Source organism: Lucilia cuprina, chromosome 2, assembly GCF_022045245.1.
Source record: "Lucilia cuprina isolate Lc7/37 chromosome 2, ASM2204524v1, whole genome shotgun sequence".
Classification (NCBI taxonomy): domain Eukaryota; kingdom Metazoa; phylum Arthropoda; class Insecta; order Diptera; family Calliphoridae; genus Lucilia; species Lucilia cuprina.
Genome location: NC_060950.1, coordinates 35,288,811 through 35,311,642, shown reverse-complemented (window position 1 = coordinate 35,311,642; position 22,832 = coordinate 35,288,811). Strand labels below are relative to the sequence as shown.

General features: G+C 26.6%; 1 protein-coding gene across 5 annotated transcripts in view; it reads left to right on the top strand.

Moving 5' to 3' along the window:
* Nucleotides 1-22,832, top strand: part of LOC111675268 — a 116,663-nt gene that overhangs the window by 60,906 nt on the left and 32,925 nt on the right. For 4 of the 5 annotated variants that reach the window (XM_046947991.1, XM_046947985.1, XM_046947965.1 and 1 more), the window contains one exon: nt 22,625-22,657. The gene's annotated coding sequence lies outside the window, so the exon portion shown is untranslated. Of the gene's footprint in view, nt 1-22,219; nt 22,360-22,624; nt 22,658-22,832 lie in introns of those variants that run through there. The other variant, XM_023436002.2, reaches the window with a different exon arrangement.

The following is a 22,832-nucleotide window of genomic DNA, read 5'->3' as shown; positions in this document are numbered from 1 at the left end:
TCTGAGCAATTTGCCTAAATTTCAAAAGTTGGGGTTTTATGGCCGAAATTTTACCTTTTGCAGGGTCAGAATGAGAAAAATCTACATGGTACATCAAAGACACAATTTTTTTCTTTATTTTAGGGCCAATTATATCCAAGTTTTTAATCCTACTAAGTTGCATAATTGGTTTTTATTGATTTGGTTTTATAAGTATGCAACATTAAAATAACGAAAAACTTCCAGAAATGCAACAACAATAATCTCAAAATTATTTTTTTGTTTATGTATAAATAGTAAATGCAAAAATGTATTATTTGTACAAATTTTTTGTAGATCCATTCAATACTTGAAGAGAAATTGGAAAAATATATTTGTTCTTATAATTTTGAAACACACCTTATGTCTAATAAGGAATTAGTTAGTGTTTTTAACAGTAGTCGATTTTGGAAAAGTCGGGTAAGCAGATTTGTAACCAGTTACTTTTTGGTCATCGTCGAACAAAAATATGTAGTTATTCACCCAAAAAGTAACTACTTACACCTTTCTCCAATATTACTTGCCATATTGGTCTTAACTACAAACAAGTGTAACATATATAAAATACTACATATGTAATATTTATTTATTCTTGGTTGACAATTTTTTTCTTTCTGACTTTTTGCTTTTAAGGAAATGTCACTTTGGTTTCTCGTATTTTGCCCTCTTTTGTCTCTTTACTTTTCTTTCGTTTTTAGTTATTTATTATGTAGGTTATACATTAATATTTAATAACTATATTCTCAACTGTTTTTCATGCCTGTTTTTGTCTTGCTGACTTTTTGTTTATTATGGGGAGCTGAAATTGAGTAAAAAAATGCTAAAGGAAAAAATGTTCATTATAATTTATACTTTAACACAAGTCAGCTCATTTGTTTTCTGTCGTCCTTGTATCAACATGAATTTGTATAAAAATTAATTTATTTCATGTTTTATTTTATGTTACTACAAGTTGCTGTGTCAAAAGGTAGTATATTAAATATGCAACATTTTAAACTGTAAGAAAAGTATGAGGTTATGTCTTAAAGAACTAAATTAAAAAAAAAATACTTTTTCCGCGACAATAGTTCATTGTCCCTTTTTTCACATGCCACGCAGATAAATAGAAAAAATTCACATAATTTTCGCTTCTTTCTTATTATGCAAATAATATCAACGTAGTGTACATATCTGTACAGTTGGTACAGTTTATATACAATTTTATATTTAAATTTACTTCTACAGATGTAAGTGAAAACCAAAGAAAAAGAAGTAAAACAAAATAATGCTTTTGTATTTGATTAAATATTTATTAATTAAATTAAGCATACCAGACAAAAATAATTTAATTGAGCGTATTTCATGTTTTTTTCTTCATTTCTTTAGCACACGCTTTCTTGCACACAAATAAATATAATTCATTTTGATATACAAACAACAGTTGAACAAATATTACTCATACGCTTCAGAGTACTTGCGATTACAATTACTATGCATTTCGTATACGTTTTTGTTACGTAATTTATTTATTTTTATAATGTACATATTGTTTTGTTTTTGAAAAAATTTGTTTTTACTTTTAAAGACACGTGTTCATCATTAATTGAATCGTTTTCATATGTTCTAATGGAAATTTATGAAACATTAAAAAAAATTTATGAAATATAAATATGTACATATACTTATAATTTCGAAGTGAATAATTTAACACAGAAATATTTTAAAAATAGAACAAGAAAAAATACACTTTCAAGAAAAAAAACTTGTTAATTTTAATATAAAATATGTATGTGATGGGATCAATTCTTTTCCAAAAAATTCAACAATATTTTGTTAAATTTAAACTCAAATTTGTCTTAGTCAACAGTTTTTTCACGCAAACAATAAGTGATATGTATAAAAAACAAGCAAGAAATTCTGCTTACTTTAATTTGTATATCCTTATAAAAAGAATTCAAAATTTTGAAGGTAACAAATGAAAACAGGGTATCTGTCTATATTTTTTATTTGACTCACTTAGACAAAAAATCTAAAAGTAAATTTCAAAACAAAAATTTTTAACTACTTTTTTGTGACAAATTTTCTTAGAGCTTTCAATTCTTTTTTAATCATTATGAAATAAAGATAGAAGCATAGATTCTCAGCTCCATTTGGTTTTAATATTAATACGAAATATTTTATATAAATATAAATAAACCATATTTTGAAATCGTATGTCCTATAAATTTTAAAGTCCTTTTACAGGGGCCTAAGAGCAGGTTATGAAAAATTGAGTACACAATAATAATTGTCTAGAGTTTTTTGTATTTAATAGATCGTAATTTTTACGAAAAAATAAATCATTTTTAATTTAATGCAACACTTATGATTGCCAATGTTTGACTATATCTTGCCCCCATACAAGTGGCCACCCGGAATACAATTTAAACAGATCGGTGTATAATTAAACCTACTCCCCATATAAGGTCTCCTTTAGAAAATTACTTTCACGCTCATAACTGTTTTAAAAATATAAATTTAGGGACGAAATTCGACATAAATAATTTTCATATGAACCAAAATTAATCTAACAAATTTAATGAGGATCGGTCAGTAATTGATTTCTAATGCAAAGTCCGCTTTAGAAAATGTCTTAAAAGCTCATTACTGGGTTAAAAATACGAGTATACCGATGATATTCGACACATGTTAAAATTGTCTACCAAATTTAGTGAGCATCGGGCCAAATTAATCCTGCCATCAAATAAGATTTCCTTCAGAAAATTACTTTAACGCTCATTTCTGGAATTTAAAAATTGCACAAAAATATTTTGTTAACTCAAAAGGGCTTCTCCCATAATTCACTTAAGCCCTATTCCAAATAACACATTGGTTTATATAATTACCATTTATTTTACAGCATACGATTTGATGGTGTGTATATTAACAATATTTTTTAAATAAAATCATTGTTTTACATAGTTTTTGTTTAATTAATTGATATTAATTACCTAGTGAATATAAAAATTGTAGTGCAGAAATAATGAGCTTTTTTATTAAACCACTTAAAATGTGTTGTTTTGCTTACATTCAAAACATTAATTTATATTACACATAACACATGAATACAAAATGCTTATCAGCAAAAATTACAAAAACCCTATAACGAGTACATATTTGTAATGAAATGTAATATTATAAAATGTTCAAATGTCACAAAATTTATATTTTAACCGCAAAATGTCTAAAAATTATACATAATCTGCAAAAAAACGTTTTACGTTAAGGATAACATTTTTTAATGCAACACAAAAAACGAACAAATTTGTAAAAGTATTTTAATGTTATAACACATGTAACATTTAATGTTAAGTGCAAATACATAGGCTTATAAATAAAAAAAACAGAGAACAAGAACAAATACTACATAACACTTGTGTTAAATTATAATAGTCAGTATAAATATGTATACAAGTAATGATTTCATATATAAATATATATGTACATACACATGTGGAGAGAAAACTAATTGAGAATAATATTTTAAAACAGTTTTAAGCTTTACAATTTTATTTAAATTAAAATAAAATACAATCCAATCCTTTCGTTTTTTTATCATTTGTGTTTTACACTTACATGAAATATTATTTATATGTTTGCGTATAAATATTTTATGTAGGTCGTTTTATTTATTTGTTGTTTTTTTTTCTTTGTTTGTTGTATTTACAAAGGTTATAAAACATAAAAGAATTACATAAATTCAGCGAATACATTTTTAAAACAATAGCCAGCAAATTACAAACATTTGATACAATAAGTTACATGTGCACTATACACATATAAAAACACATAAACAGAAAAAAGGATACTAAAGCAAACGGATGTAAAATTAAAATCATACATGATAAACACATTCATTTGCTTAAACTTATATCCCAACGTACGTGCATACATACATATATACAAATATATTAACATAAATTGTGGTTTTATTTTATGCTGACAAATTTTTAGTCATTAGTTTAAATTGTGTTAAAAATTGTGTGGTTTTTGTGGTTGTTTGTGTTGCAGCTTCCATTTCTACTACAGCAACTGTTTGTTACTTGACACAAATAAAAATTTGTGTATTTACAATGAAACAAATGTCCTTTTGTTAGTATAGCAACAAAACACATAGTTTTTTCGTTTGGGTACGAGCAAATACAATGACAAAGGCAGATCAGACAACTTAAGCTGCTTAAATAGTCGTCTGCCTAGTTTTATGCTAGGAATTATTATTTTTAGTATTATTCTCCGGCACCCTCAAAAATATGCAAACACACAGACACAATAGTAAAAACTATGATTGTATGCATTTATGCCACAACTAGCTCTCATATAAACGCTGTGTTGTTGTGATTGCTATAAAGGGGTCCCCCTTTTTAAGTTCGTGAAATAAACCTTAATGATTAAGTGGGTTTTTGATACCAAAATAAAATAAGTTTTCCTAAAAATAGCCATTAAACCTATGATGCATACCTAACTAGCATGTAATTGTTTTTTGGAAAAATTTTAGTTGTATAAAAGAAATGTTTAATAAAATTATTACATAAATTTTTTTTACGTACAAATTGAGGGATAATCATTGTAAATTGTGCACTTGGTTTAATTGGATATTAATTTACTTAGTATGTAATTTGTTTGGTTGTAGTTATGGTAAAATTTGCATAATTGTATACGAATTTGCCGATAAAGCCTTTTCCGATCATCTGTCATGCAGAACCTCCTTAATTTTAAAATATGCTCTATTAATATGAATTTTTGCCGTGTATATCTTTTAAGTTGAACTACAAATAATATTGATATCTTTGACTATGTTGAATCGAAAATTTTTCAAATTTAATTTTGATAAGAAAATTAGCATTTTTTAATACAAATATTTGTAGGATTTTAATAAATTACATTTAAGTAATTAATTTACAATAAACAGATGGGACCTCACTTCGTTGCTTTACAAATATGTATGTGAAAGACCAAAATATCTAAAATTGATGCGTATACATATTCATATTTAATTCATTTAATATTAATCATACGCATCGTTATACTATGGTGTGCAAAATATACCTATACCATGAATAAATATAAAAAATATAGAAAAACTTTCATGTTGTATGTTCTCCTTAATTCCGATATATATAAACATGTTATTGATGAAAGTAGTTAGAGTCGAATATGGTCTGAATCTCTATGGACGATAGGGTATCTGTATGGAGGATATGGTAAAATAAGGACCAATAACACTAGTTTATAACGATTTTGCTCATAATATAAAACTTATGTGGATTTCTTTATTTTGGCCCTCTAAGTCCAGAAAAAATATTTAAAAAATGTAGGACGTTAAATTTTTGAATTATTCATAAAGAAAGAAAATGCTAAAATTACAAAATCGTCGGTGTTATTTATGCTTATATTAAACTTAAGGCCTCACTATAATATGCATAAACTAGTTTAAGTCAGCTTAAACAACTGTGCGAATACATATAAACATTTGTGACAAACTATAATGTATTTAAGAGAGTTTCGTCAAATTTTATTTGCTTAAGCAAAAAGCGACGTTGGCCGCGCATTCTGTACTGTATCAGTTGTTTGTTTATTGTACACGAAAAAAAATTGAAAAGGAAAAAGAAATTAATTTATTTTGATAAAATGTTTCTAAATTGTTTTAAATGCACATTATGCCACCTAAAAGTTTCTACGGACTTTCTTAAGCACTTGAGACACTTTTCGTTCGATTTTGACATTTCCCTTAGCCAGGTTATGCACATTATAGTTGGGCCTTTAGTTTTGCCGAATTGTGGAGAGATAGTAGTATATTTGACGTAGTTAAAAAAGTTAGGTTCAATTTTTTTTAAATTTCTTAAAAATTGAGTCCTGCACTTTGCACACAAGGTTGTCAATGTCAGCCAGCTTGCCGGAAAGTTAGATGAACGGAAGGACATGTCTTAATTTACTCAGAAAGTGATTCTGAGTCGGTTGGTATACGCACAATATTCTTGTGCGTTATAAACATAAGCACAAAAAAACACTAAAATATTTGTGTAGACTATAAAATTATTATATAATATTATATTTACTGACAATAATCTGTTATCGCATTTGTGGTCAAAACGTATATACGATATTGAAATCTAGCAAAAAAATTATTAGATTTCTTATTTCATGCAATCATGTAACATTAAAAAATCGGGAACAAATATTCTTAATTATGTTTGTAGTAATTTAGCTTTTGATTTTCTGTTAAACGTATAATATTGGGGATTGGATATAATCATTATGAATTCATATTTAATTTTGTGTAGTGTGTATAACTATATTGATGTTATATTATTTTATGAAGGAAACCATATTTGATGGTTGGAGTAAAATTGGACATCCTTATGTACATACATGACCTCTTTAAAACTTATTTTTTACAAAATAATAAAAAAGCTGATTAAAAAAATCAATATATATTTTTTCGACTATTTTATTTTTTTGCATTAACAAAAATAAACAAACCGCAATTTTTGTTTATATTTGATTATTTACTTATTCATATATTTGCACAGATGATAAGAAACAATTTTAAAAATTGTTCATTAACAACTGCAAACTGCTATTACAGTTACCATTACAACTGCTACCAATCGTAATCATCATCGCCATCAACGCAAATGTCAACAGAATTCGAATCGTCAGCTATATATATTTCCATTATTTTGCTGTCATTTCATAATATACATATGTATGCATAGTAAAAATATATAAACAAATAAATATGCTGATGTACAAATAATATAATAATATGAATGCTTAACATATTTTGGGGAAAAAACAAATCCAGAATTTATATGTAGAAAGTTATATTTTAATCAAAAACTAATAATTTTCTTTTACTAAAGGTATTGAGTATAGTTTTTCATTGGTTAAAGTATTTACTAAGTTTAAAAAAAGGCTCTTCGTTTTATTTACATTTATTTGCATTGTCATAAAATATCTAAAACATTGGTATTATTGTAAAAGTTTAAATAAACAAAACACTCACAATATATTAGCAATTATTAAGAAATTTATCAGACGTAATCGATATATTGGAAATGGTTAAAATTATAGAACACATTGAAAAGTAAGTAAATTTAGTATACTATTTGGGAAATGATATTGCATTTTAGCAAATATGAAAGCGTAAAGTCAAAGCAGCTAGTGCTATTATAATTTTCAATTGCATTAATTTTTTAGGTATTACTGGCAAAGATAGTGCAGAGTACATTTTGTTCGTTCCGACTGCACTTTAATTACCACCTTTAGTTTTCTACCTACCTGCATACATACAAGTTATAAATTATCATGAATAAAAACGTGATATGTATTGAATTTGCAGAAATAAACAACAGAAAACAACATTTACAAATTTTTTGTGTTCTGTTTATTTTTGTGTAGGTGCCATGAAAAGAATTTGCCTGAAATTCAATACAATTGTAATGTAAAATTTATTTGAATTTTTGTCTATTATGGCAGAAATCAGCAGGCATAAAATTTAATTTATTTTCATTCATAAATGTATTGGACATGTACATATGAATACATTTATTTGTGTGTAAGGACTTGCAAATCATATAGATTTAAACAATGTTTACAAGAGTTTGCACTTTTTGGTCTTTTAAAGGGGAGGTATGTGTTTTATTTGTTCAGCAATCTTAATTTAGCATTTTAATTATATTTCTTTTGTTATAAAATATGGAAATTTGTAATAAAGAGTTTAAGATTGCGTATTTTGGAATCCAAATAAGTTCAATTGATCAGAAATATTTTATCTGGCAGCTAAAGTTAAATATTTAACCAATCTATCTGCTTAAATACGATAAATCCTGGAAACAAAGTTTTGTATCAAATTTGATTGATAAAAATTTGAAATAATTTAGTTTACTATTAAAATGAACAATATAAGCCATATGGTATACTTACATTTAGGTTAGGGAACGACAAATGTTACCACAAACGTAAAAAATCTCTCACATATTACTGACCTTGACCTCAATGCAGAACAAGTTTAAAAATTTTATATTTTTCGAAAGGCGATACAAGATTTATCTTGCGATACATATTAATTTATATTTGAATATAAATTGAAACTTCAAAAAAATATTTTGTTTCAATTTTAAATAAAACTGAATTTTTGAATTAAAATTCTGAGTTACAAATTTTAGTATAAATATTAGGTTTGTTCCTTTACTTGTCAAGTTTGCATGTTTGTACCAGAAATTGTAAAAGAGAACAAATTTGAGTAAATAAAAATATTATCTCTTTGCCAGAACTTGCAGGTTTTAGCCAGAACATTATTTCCTGACAAATAGAAAAAAATTGTTAAATAAATTAATTCTTTAAAAAGAAAAGAGAAAATTCATTAATTCTCTTTAGCCAGAAAAGTTCTGGAAGAAAGAATTTTATATTTAATGTCCGAATTATATGAAAACTACTCAATTTTTGGTGATTCTTTTCATACAATAAATTTTTAAATTGTTTTACAATCTTTCTTGAGTACGAGCCTTAAAGTCGAGTTAAATTATTGATAGTAATATTGTATCAATAAAGTCTAAAACATTTGCATTTAGCATATGCTTTGTCTTAACATTTTCCGATTAAAAACATTAACTAAATGCCTTATTTTCTAATCTTTAGCAATAGTTTTGTATTTTCCTCGAAAAAGAATCTCAAAAACTTTACAAAAAGCAAAACTTTTGCAAAGTTTGTCATACATAAAATAACATGACAAGTTACATGATATTGAAACATTTAATCAATTTATTTCAATTACGTTTTTCCCCAAAAGAATTATTTCTTAACATTTTCTTAATGGATTTTAAATGAAAACTTTTACTGTACATACACCAAAGTAGCTTAACCACTTTCATTATTATTTACCTTAATACCCCCAAAATGTCAATATTTCTTTATCGGATTAATTATGTGCACTTTCATACTATTAAATGTACATCTTATTAAAATGTATACGTATGAAAATAATTGTTTTGGAATAAAATACATTAAATTATTAAAATCTTTTTGTTGTTAGTACTGTCAAAAGACATTTAGGCATTTTTGCTCATTTCGTTGGAGTACGCATACATTACAAAGGCAAACTGCTTTGGGCTTAAAATAACAATAAACTTCACAGCTCATTATTAATTAATTTAATGATACCACCAACAAATTTTCTTCTGTATATCACGCATTATCGTTTTAAGTGTTGCTTAATTTTAATATTCCCTTCTGTGTATTAGGTGGTGTACAATAAAATGTCCACCTGCTTATCAGATTATTCTCTGTGTATGAACGAGTATAAAAGAAATAAGGTAGAAATGTGAGTTTGTATGAGTACTGTAGGTTATAAAGTAATGGCATGTATTAAATTGTTTTTTAATTTTAAAATCATTATGGTCGAACAAGAAAATAAATTTGGAAGATTTTGTTCTTTTGTGAAAAGTATGTGTTAGTGTATTATGGTTAGATTTACTTAGAATTTAGTTGTAGCGTCTTTTAGTTTCGCCAAATAAGGGACCTTACGTTATTAAATGCCAAATTATATTAAATTAAGAAATACAGGATTATAGAGAGATTAACCGATAGATACTAAAAACTACCGACAGCCAGATAAACATATAGGCAGACATAATGAATGAAAGAAAGATAAAGATAAATATAAAATAATTTATTTGTTCATTACTATCACATATCAGTCATGTCACACAATATTGTTCTTCTTATTTTAACTTTTCAGTAATTCTTCGGAAATAAACAGATTTAAAACATTTTATATTTTTTATGATTTTTCAATCATATTTGTGTAACTTTATATCAAACATTAGATAAGCTTATTTAAAATTCAATCCTTTCTGTTTCTATTAAACTATAGTGTGATAATAATATTATCTTCATTCCAACACTTTATATCACCCCAACACCCACTGTGCATATAATACAGCTCAAGGCTATTGTTTAATTTATAATAAAAATAAAAATGGAAAAAAATAATGAAATTATATGTATAATCCAATCATCAAATCAAATTCTAATTAAATAATTTATTTCACAAATTTAACTTTTCAATTAAATTACTTTATCATTCTCATTTAGCCTGCACTACACCAAACGAGAGCACAACACAGACTCTCGTTCTCTTACCAACAAATTGTTTCTGTTATTGTAACCCTACACACCCACTTTCAATACTTTTCGCTATACAAAACTTTAATTGTTAAGTCAACCTTTTTACGTTTTGTAAACTCAAATCTCTTCCTTTAACGCAAAAATGCCATCCTTTTTTCGAAACTTGCCATAACCATAGTAAAACGAATCTCTACAACAAAACAACATGGCCAGTTGGCAAAAAGTGTTGTTGTTGAGGGATTGTGTGAACTAAATTTAGTTGTAGCATTAAAGTGAATTGTTTAAAGAAAATTATTTACATTCTTCAAATAATTTTCCACTGTAATGTTTAGTTGTTTTCATTTTGTGTTTTTATTTTTCTCGAAGTTTGTTTGTTTTCATTTAACTGTTATTGATTTAAGTTGGAATGAATAGCACAAAAAAGTAAAAATTTTTAACTAAATGAGTGAGCGAATATAAATGAATGGGAAGGATATAAGTAGTAGCAGCAATAGTAGCAGTCAAGTCAAGCGTAAATATAAATAACAGACAAAACCAAACAACAGCAGAACTATAGAATTCCTAATATGAAACAATATCAGTTGAATATTTCATTTTCAAAACAACAATACACTCATACTTACGAAAAATATTGTTTTTTTTTTTTTTTTTTTTGTTTAATAGTTTTTATGCTTGTCTTTTGTTTGTGTATTAGTGTTATAACCAAAATGAGGCCCGTGGTAGTGTTTTGAGAACGAAAAACATTTTCTCGACTAATTTTTGTGCAAAAACCTATTGCGGCAAAGCGATTTTCTAAAACCATTCACAAATAAAATTGCTTTATCGCCTTGTAATTAAGGTAGGTTAAACAAGTACACTTTTGATATACTGCTTCAACGTAATTTTTTATACTCTATTGGGAAAGGATAAATCCGATTTAAAATTTTCGAAAATTGTATAAAAGTTATAACCCTAATGTGTATCCTGTAGAAATGTTTGCAGCGTTTAAATGTTTATATACTACAAACATAAATAAACAAAGAAGCAAAATGTTATGGCATCCTTGAAAAAAAATAAGAGCACAGAAAAATAACAATACGAAACTAAACAATAGCAAAGAGAAGCAAACTTAATAAATATTAAGATTTTCTGGGTAACTTCATGTAGTACAGTGGTACAAAAATTGAAAAATCATTAATGCGTTAAATGGAAAGAAATAAACTTTTCCGAAAGGTACTTTTCAATATGTATATTATGGTAAAATTAATGTAATCTGGTTTTATACAATATAATAGTATATGTATAGATCTTTTAAGTTGGCCTTATTTAATAAACAACAGCTTCATTGATTATTTCAATGATTATTTTACTGTGCATAAAACAGGCAGTTGTATTTAGCAAAAAGTATTGAAGGATGGAATTTTGATGATTGTTCAACCATGCAGATGCTAAAACACTTTTAGAAATACATATAACAAACTACAGCCATCACAATCAACTTGTATGAAATAAAACAATAAGCCTGAATAAAAAAAGAGAAATACAAGAATACACAACGCCATGTCTGCATAATAATATATTCAAGATGTTGCCATCCATCTAAAGAAATTAAATAATTTAACTAGAAAGAAATGCCAATAACTAAGCGAAGCAAGAACGCGTGTTGGCTCTATGCAATATGGAAGGGAATTTAATTAAGTAGTTTCATGTTGTTTAGTATTTTCTCTTGTATTTCATTAAGGTTTCTTTGTTTTTTTTTTTCTTTTTTTGGGACCGAAATAATTTTGGCCTTACAGCTTTTGTTTTTCAGTGTTAAAGAAAATATTTCATTATTTGGAAGCTTATATCTGAAAAAAAGGATTTTCAAACTTTATATGGTGTATGGTGTAAAGTAGTATAATAAAAGGTTAATTTTTTATAGAAAAGTTTTTGAAAAGAAATAAAAATTGAAATGAAATTTATTACGAAAAGTGTAGAGACGTAATATAAATTAAAGTATTTAAAAAAATAAGAAATTGCTTAAGGGTTTGGGGATGTAAGGTTTTAAAGTATGTTTTTTTGCTAAAATTTACTTACACAATTTAAGACATTATTTTAACACGGATATGTCACAAACACTTACAAGTACTTGGAAAAATTAGTCATTGTAAATTGCATCAAAAATATATACATTTTCATAGGCAAGAAAAATAATGAATTAGAAAGTATTTATGTAATATTTGGATATTATAGAAGTATTATTATTAGAATACTTCTATAATAACCAGATGAAATGTAGTAATCACTAAAATGTATGTTGTTAGTTAAGTTATTACAATTGAAAGTCGTTCCATAGTTTTTGCTACATTTAAAAGGCAAATTTACATTTCTTTCTTTGATATTTATTTCATTCTAAAGTGAATTTCTTTATACTTTGTATTTGATTTAGTTATTTAAACGACCAAAATTCAACGAAAGTGGATAACAAAGTGAGTTTTTAATAAGTTTATGAAAATTATGTATTACATATACCCGGAACTTTCCTTGGAGTGGTTTTTTTTTTGGTACTAGCTAATTCGTGCACATACCTTTAGTTAACCTTTACATCATTATACATCATTCCGGCAAATTTTCTGCTTGATGTTCTTAATATGAAAATAAAGTTCAGTGGTCATGGACTAAACAAATTTTTCAAATGTCGAAAAAACATGGGCCAATTTATGCCAAGCACGGGAAAAAATATTTTTTCTAGAAAGGGCGATTGAAAATGGTCATCTCAGCATAATATGCTTAAAAAATCTGCAAATATTTTTGAAATTCTTTAATTTTCAGCATATACTTAGCAGAAAAAATAATTAAAATTTTAATAGAAACACTTAAATGCGATTGCTTAGCAAAAATAATAATGCTAAATTTTGCAATTTAGCCCTTAGGCTTTATAATAAAAAACACATGTTTATTTTGTTTCTCACTTACTAATACTACAACGTCTACCTCTGCAGCCAAAAATTGCTACATAACTTTCCAATAAGTCTGTGGCATATGTAAAAACCTCCGTATCCACATATTTATACTAATTTATGCATTTGATTATTTTCAATGCTGTATTTTTTCCTACAACTCCTTCTCACTGCTTAATGTCATCAATGGAGAGTGCTTTTGCTATAAATACCATGCTATTGTTATTGTTGTTATTTTAGAATGTTTGTTGTATAAACAGGCAAAAAAATCTTTCCAATTCGTTACACTTGGTTGAAAAAGCCAATGAAACATTACCATGTTTTGCACGCCTTTACGCCACAGGCCATAAACATAATAAGTCACACCAGAGAGAGTGCTCAGACAGTAAAAAGGTTTCAAAGCTCATCTACATACACACAAACACGTATGGGTTTGTATGGAGCAACCACCTCCATACTCAAATATTTTTTTATATTTCCTACGATTTAAATATATCTTGTTCTTCCCCACTGGTGTCAGTCTGTGTTTTTTATTCGTATGATTGTTTGGAGTTGGTCTTTGCTGTTTTCCATCTGGTTTAATCCCTGGTGAAAAATCAGAACGATTTTTAAACGAAGTTTTTGAAAAATTCATTCCTATGTTCTTGTTTTGTTTTTAAAGGCCATAAAATATTTTATTTAATATGTATACCAGCAAAATATTGTAAACCACAACAGTGATACTTAGAAAATTCAAATATAAATATTTACTTATATGTTTTTTCTTATACACATTCTGTTTAATATTTACTGGAAATTTATTTAATTAGTTGTGCGGTTCTTCCTTGAAGTATTTACATAAATTATGAAATTTTATGGCTTTGAATTTCTAATTGGCACATGTATGGCACAAGATACGTGGCCTATGTCTTCAGACTTGGCAAGCATTCGTAATGACAAAAACATTTGCATTTTAGGTGACATATTTTTTTAATTTGCTCATATGTTCTAAAATAAAATTTACTTGATCTTAAAATTGTATGTCTTAACACTTGTTTGATTAGTATATCTGAAATAAAACAACTTTTTAGGGAAATATTTTATTATTTTTGATTCGAAATTTATCTTTATGAAAACATTTTGTTAATTGAACTTAAAAAATATGTCAATATTTTTGTCAAAACGTCATTTATTAGAAATTTTTATTGAAGGAAATAGTGCAGGTATGTGCACGAAAATATTTTGTTAATTTAATGAAAAAATTTTTGTCAAGACGTTTTTTTAGTTAAACATTTTAACTGAAACAAATTTCTATTTTTTTTAATTAAATGTGAGAAAATATGATAAATATAAACATATCGCAATATGTTTGTTCAAATAAATATCTTTTCCCATTAAAAATTTTAGAACTTGTTCTAAAAATTACTAGTTCTAGAACGAGTGAAAACAGAACCACTTCAGATTCTTAAACAACAGCCTTGAAACTAGTAGTGTCGCCATTACTTCTGGAACCCGTTCTTTAGAATATTGTTGTGGTTCTTAAATACTTCTAAATAGTTTTCAAGGAACTAGTTCTTTGAAACTAGTTATATATTACTACTGCACTAGTTCAATGGAACGCATACTAGTTCGGAAACAACATCGTCAATTGAAAAAAATTTCAAAAAAATTAAAAATTTATAAACTTATTTTTATCGAAATAGAAAACGCGTTCAAATGTATATTTTTACATTCAACTGAACTACAAGATATTAAAGAGATCCCTAATTGAATGGCACCGATAGAAGGGAAAGTTAGCTGCTTGTAACATATATTCCTACAAAAAATATTTATTTACGTAAGAAATTTATATGAATGTAAGTTTTGTAAATAACATTAGTTCAATAGAAAAAATTCCTCAACAGTTTATAAAAATTGAACCAGTTCCGAAGGTGACAACTTCGAATAAAAATCATTGGTCTCAACGCCAAAATAGAACGAGTTCACGCGAAAATCATGTGTTCTAGAACTAATACAATTTTTCCTGGGTTATTTTAATTATTTTTTTTTAATTTTTTCCTGAATAGTTTATGTTATTTATTTTCAATTATTTCAAAGAATAAAAAATAAAGTAATGAAAATTCACCAGAAATCTTTAAAGAAAAACCTTTTTTAAAGATTTTTTTGTAAAATGAACTTTTTCAAATAAGTGATTTTGTCAAAAGTCCACAGAAATAAACAGCATTCTTATGAATAATTATATGAGTAGTATATCAACAACCTGAGAAATTATTATCATTAATCATTTCCCTGGTTGAGTGTCATAAACTTAAATAAACCAACCAACAAAACCAAAGAACACCATCAATTTTGAAATTAAATTTGAAGAAAAGAAAATCTCATATACTTCCGAACTACTATTAGTGAGTGAGTAAGTGGTGAATGCAGAAACACCATATTGCATATACCAGAAAAAAACACACATTCACAATCACCACTTAGTATATGAGAATGGTGATCATCATCATGATGACATTGACAATAATGACGTTGACAATATTAATGTTAATGATGATAATAATTTTTCTGTTCATGATGCTGTTGATGAAATGTCAAGCAAACATAAGACAAAACTAAAAACAATGTCATATGTGTGAATGGAAATGATGAGGAAAAAAATTAATAATGAAGGAAATACTTATGTGTATAAAGAACGCAATGATAAACCAATGAACTAAATTGTCAAGTGCAAAAAAGGGGAACAAACAAACAGAAACGCCAGCAACAATATGACACAAACAAAAAATCATGCAATCAAATAATATTTTTCGAAATATTTATATTATGAAATATTTAAAAAAAGGATTTGCATTTTTATATTTCTATCTGTCAACAGAGGTTTTAAAGAATATGTTAATGAAGAAAAATTCAAAAAAATATCTATGAAAGTATTATATTGACCAAAAACGTGTTATCAAAAATTTGGCCGAAAGTTGCAAAAACTGTCCATCCACAAGCTCATAAAATCAAAATTTTATGTTTAAACTTGTGATTTAATGCAGAATTTTGGGGTACAGAAGATAAAATGTAATATGTGTTAAAAAAAATCAATAATAATGAGTTTCTCTTAAACATTTAATAATTTATAAATAAACTTTTACTTTTATCCATGTTATACATTTTAAGAATTTATTCCTGGAACTACTTTATGTTTCCCAAAATTATTATCATTACATAATATAAAAAATCAAAAGCATATTTACATCATTGAGAATTCACTCTTTTGCATGTTCTCTTCTCTGTTTTACAGATGTGTAAGTGTACACATCTATGAAAACCAAATCTACATGCACGTTTGCTCCTTCATTTTTCATTTCTACGTGAGTATTTTGCCATTCAACACCCTTCTCTATCATACCCATATAGAGTAATAATATTTGAGGGTAATTTTTCATCATACATGTTATGCTTACGTACATGTTGTAAAGATGCCAAATCATCATTATGCAACGAAAAAACAAGTGAAAAGAACTATGATGCATGATGTGGCATCAACAAAACAAACACACAGATTCCCTGACATTTGTTAAACCTTTACATTTACTAGTTTTAGGGTAGATGATGTGACTTTGTCTGCCAAATGTTGATATTAAATCGTTTTTCACAATTTTAATGCAATCATTTCATAGCTAAAAGAAAGTGTTACAGACTCATTTGGAAATATCAAAAATTTCTCTAAAGAGTTGCAAGGCGTTGGCTGTCATTGTCACTCAGCCAGCAAGCGAAATAAACCATAAACACACTATTACCAATTCTTATGAACTTAAACGCTGACTTATTGAATCTTGAACATAAAATACACAACATCAATATGTACGATGGAAATGTAGAAAAAAAATTAATAAAGTATAAAATATAAAACCAAAACCAAACCACAGGGGTGAATAAGAAAGCAAGAAAAAAGTATATAAAAATTGTCTCATTAATCATCTTATAGCATACCGCAGATGCGATAAACCAAAAAGAACGCATAAAAATCATTCTATATTAAATTTTCTTGCAAGTCGTATAAATTTGAAATTTAAGGGGAAAAAAGTATAGATGAACAATTGATAAAGTGTTTTTGTGTTGTATTTTGAAAGACTGTATAAACAAAATATTTTCAAATTCGCTATGACAATGACAAAATGCTGACAAATCTGCTGTTTAGCAATTATTTAAAATTAGCAGTGCTTGATAAGTAAGATTATAGGAAAAACTGTTTAAATATTTTCAATGGGATTACAATAACACTGATTGTTTATTACATGTTTGCTTCTCTGAAATGCTATTTTATAACTTTCAATAAACGATAAGTTTATTATTATTTAAATTTAATACTGTGTTTAAAGTTTTATTTTTATATCCAACATCGAAAAAGATGGTGGTAAATTGATTTTGCAATACCCGTTAAAACAATAATCTTAAAAAAGTACATCTTCGTGACCCTACTTAAAAATGGATTTGGATGAAATTTTCACAGAGGTTAATACTTATAAAATACTACGATCTTATTTATGGATCGAAGAAACGACATTAAAATCAATGGTAAAAAAATTTAGAGTGCTAAATTCGGCTGAGCCGAATCTTAAATACCCTCCACCAGTTACTTTTATAATAATACTGCTTTAATTGATCAAATATTTGTAGAAGTAAGTTTTCTCATGTCTTAAGTAGAGAAACCCCAATAGTTAGACAACTAAAATCTGTTACAATTACAAGATTTATTGAACATTACAAACGTCATTTTTTTTTTATTTTATAGCGATATTTGTATCCATAATTTGCATGAGTGTAAAAGATTCAAGGAAATTCAAAATATATATAATATTGTTCTACACAAATTGATATTTGCCGGTTCACACAGGAAAACTTTCGATTTTGTGTGTAAGAGAAAGAGATGATTGATTTTTCTTTCATACACAAAAGTTTCCCACACTAATGCAAATAAGGTTTAAGTGATTTTCGGGACAGGACCTAGTATGGGAGATATGACCAATTATAGACCGATCGGAAAAAATTTCACAGTAACATATCTGTATATAAAAGTGATACGTGTACCACATTTTACATGAATATCTTAATGTAGTAATAAGTTATTTGCGTATAAGTGATTTTCGGGACGGGACCTTGTATAAGAGCTATGATCAATTATGGACCGATCGGCAAATAAAATTAATGTATATAAGAGCAATACTTGTACCAAATTTTATATGGATATCTTCATTTAGTAATGACTTATGAGCGTTTAAATGATTTTCGGGAGGGGACCTTGTATGGGAGCTAAGACCAATTATGGACCGAACGGAAAAAATTTTATAATAATATTTCTGCATATAATAACAATACTTTTGCCAAATTTATAAGGATATCTTAATTTTGTGATGTGTCACTTGCGCTCAAGTGATTTTCGGGAGGGGACCTTGTATGGGAGCTATGACCAATTATGGACCGATACTGAAAATTTTTTCTCTGAATGAATTCTATTTACAAAAGATTTTAACTTGTAAAATTTTGCGAAGCTATCAGCATTCTGATAGCTTAACAATAAACTCATTTGCCGGGAATATGTATTTTTGTATGGGAGGTATGTGAAATTTGTGTAGAAACAAATGTATGATGATTTTCATAAAATTATATTGTATAGTTTTCGTGAAAATTACATCAGAATGCTTATTTTTCGGAGGTGTTTTAAATGTTGATTCATAACTTTTCTCGATGTGAAACGATTTTGTTCATTTTCAATACCAAACTGCATAGGTGAATTTCGTTAGTTTTTGTTGCTTCGTGTTAACGTGAGAATGTTTTATACAGACAGACAAACAGACAAATGGACGAACAGACGAACATAGCTTGACTTCTCAAAATTTCATAAGGTCCAAGAATATATATACTTTGTTGGGTTTCAGATAAATATTTCTTGGTGTTACACACGGAATGACAAAGTTATATATACCCTCTATCACCACTTATGGTGGTGGAATGAATTACACACATTTAATATAAAACCCCAAAATAACATCTCTTGACGCGAAAATTTCAGTTCAAAAAAGATATCTCGTATTTAAAGAAAACTAATTGCTTTCGCTTCTTTGGAAGTCAATAGCCATAAATTCCACAGATGCTAAAAAAAATCTCTTAGTGCTATAATTAAAGTAGTGCCATTTGTTATTCTTCTGAAAATACTTCGTTTTTTTTTTTTGCTGGGATACTTAATATTATTCAGCTTGGTTACACCGAATTGAATAAGAATTTAAAAATTTGAAAAAAATTTCAACATAACAACCCCTTTTTGGATCAATTTCGCATATGTATGTATACAAATTATTCAGTAACTTCATACATATTGCTTAAAATTTAATGCCTGCACCTGTGCAACTGTATAAGTACGTGTAATCAGGCAGCACACGTGCAAATACTTGTAAATATAATTAAAAATGATTGTTACATCTCTAATGATAATAAAGTGCGTATGTTTACGAAAATAAATCTTATATATTTGTATACATATACCTACTCATATGTAAACATAGTACAACTGGTTGAACATGGTCGCATTCTTAAAGAAGCAAAAAATCTATAAATTAACACATTGCAAAATTGGTTTAGAATTTCAGATCATGATCCTCTTAATTTTGTGATTTCATATAGCTATATATTAATAAAATATTGTAACATTACTCTTATAATGATGGTTAAAACGACATGTGTATTTGATTTATCTGCCAGTTAATATCCGCCAGTTAATATCCGCCAGTTAATATCCGCCAGTTAATACTTAGTATCCTAAACAAACTATAGTTTTCAAATATATCCGCAAAGTTAAATCAGAATCAGAATTGAAGTAGATTTTTCCACTGATGAAAACATCATTTGTGTGTTAAAAAGCTTTACGGTTACTTTTGTAAAAATGTCCTTATTAAAACATAAATATTTAAATATTCTAGGAATAAATAAAACAGAATTCCCTATCTCACTTGCACTTATATTCCAATCAACTAATATTTTTAAATTACAAACGGTACTATAAAACAATTATAACACAATAAAGATAATCAAGTTTATAAATTCAACACATAATCTTTCGTACTTTACTACACTTGTCATTTTCTTTTATTATATGAATGTGTCTACGCAACTTTTGTGACACTTAGCAAAATGAAGTTTATGTTTTATCAAAAACATTTCATTCTTATTTTTTTTCTTAATTTTTTTAGTATATTTCCCTCTTTACTCGCTTTAAATTGAAAATGTATACAAGTATTAACATTTAAAAAGAATTTATGACATATGTGAGACATCTTCTGTGTTTTTATTTATTTTTTTATGTATTTTACATTTTTATGTTAATTTTTTCATTTTTATTTATTGGGAGGGAGTGGGATTTTACTGTGCGCGACAATTGATTTATGTTATAAACACTTGCTGTAGGGGTCGCTTCAGCACTTGCTATCGAGGCAACGGAAAATTGGGATTTATATACTACTACTGTGGAGAGAAAAGACATCTTTGTCTTGTGAAAAATATGAATAATAAAAAATCATTATTAATGTTGTTTTGTATTTTATGAACCAACAAACATTTATTTAGTTATTTAATTTATGTTTAAAATAATTAAGGCAGATTTTTAGGGGGTGGGTATTTAAAGAAAATAAAAGAGAAAAAAATCATAAACAAAAGAAAATATTTCAAAAATTGAAGAAAATAATTGTCAAAAGTTAAATTGTATACAAATTCATACAGACTTAAATATATGTTGTTTATACGTTTTAATTAACTACAAACAAAGTTGCCAACAAGTACAAGTATTATTAACATAAAGTTGAAATTACTTTGAATTTTTTTTTTTAATAAATCTCCCCATTTAATTTTATCATAAAAGAATCGCTTTTATTTGATCTCCTGTCTGTTTTAATTGTCTATACGACAACGCGTCACAATTATTATGTTTTTTTTGTTTTGATATTCTGTTGTTGATTTTTCAAGAAATGTAAAATTTTTAATTTAAATTAAAAACGATTAAACGGAGAGTATAAAGTTAAAGTTTGCACATTTGTACATTAATTAGTTAAAGTGTTTCATATGAAACTAATTTCATTACATGAGTAGCTCCATGAAAAGGGATTAATATTTTTAACGAGAAAAACACGTTTTGCAATTTTTATTTTCACTTGACTGAAACTAAAAACCAAAGTGACTGTAATGATTGTAGCATATCAAAGCGATTAATTTGTAGGATATGGGTGTTATTTTCCTGTTTTGCACTTTTTAAACGAGTAAGTAGTGGCCGGCCATATTATAACTTACACTAGTTAAGAGAATATAATGGGATTTATTTTTCATATCAAGTTAAATGCCTCCAATGTATTTATGAAAGAGTCGTTGTTGTACCGCGTTTTGCGAGATTGATGTACATTAAGCATAATTCTTAATACAAAAGCGCTATTTAGTGGCTCAGTTCTAGGGGCTTGGTTGAATATTGGACTGATCTTAACCTTTTTATTACCTTAAAAATGTGACCTGTAGTTTGATTACAATGTTTCAGCGAGTGTAGGAAATATATCAGAGAAGAAATGACTTTTATATGTTCTTATTTATAAGCGAATTTGGAAAATTCTCATCTCCAATGACATTGTCGTACTAATATAATAATGTATACGTAGTGAAACGTAGTGAAAGGTTATAATCTTTTTTACTCATTACTTTTCAATGTAAGTTTTAACTAGTTATATACAGAAATATGGTATTATTTAGTCGACTTAATCTTTATCCAACTCTATTAATGTAAATATGTTTTCTTTATTTTATTTATTTTTTTCTGCTCTCCTTAAATTCTACAGTTTGATGTCAACTAAATATGCTGCATTCTAAACTCTATGTTTGAGTAGATTGTTGTGGCTGTGTATTTTAAATACTTTCGGGTTGTATTGTGTGGTTATTCTCTAGAGTTTATGGCAAATTAAATTTAGTTTTTATTTGAATGCCTTCTAGAGATGTTGCTGCCTTACAACATTGTTGTTTCTTTCATTCACTTTTTTAAATACATAGTTTTTTTTTTGTGTTTTTGTGTTTATATTTTGTATATTAAATTTAATTTAATAAAATATGTTGGAAATTGTAAAATAAATTTCAATTAAAACAAAATATATTACTAAAAATGTAATCATTAAAAGTGTAAATATGTATATGCCATTAAGTACTTATATATGTGTATAAATAATTGAAATTGATTTTTTTGTGCAATTAAGAGGAAAAAACCCAGCGAAAGATATCAAAATTGGTAAGAGAAATAATTAAAATTTTTTGGTAAATTATTTTTAGTTCCTAGGTGGAAAATATATAAACAAAATTATTATTATGTTTATTTGGTATCTTAATTAGTCTTTAAATCAAAAATTTACTTAGGAAAATAATTCTTAACTGGGTTATACGAGAATTACATTTTTTTTATAAATTCATATTGTTTAATCTATAATGCATATTTTAAACATATTAATGTTTGTACTTATATATAATTAATTTATGTTTTGTTTTTGTATTTTCAGTGTTAAAACAAAACTGCCGGTGAAAAAATTAAGGTATTTGTTTATACTGTTTATTTTATTTAAACTGTACTAAATAATTTATTGTAATTTTAATAAAATATTTAATCCTACTGCCACATATTTTGATTGTTTTAATCAATTTTTATCAAATAGTAAAAAATCTTGTAATTTACCTTCGACCGAAGGGCATATATGAAGAAGAACTTTT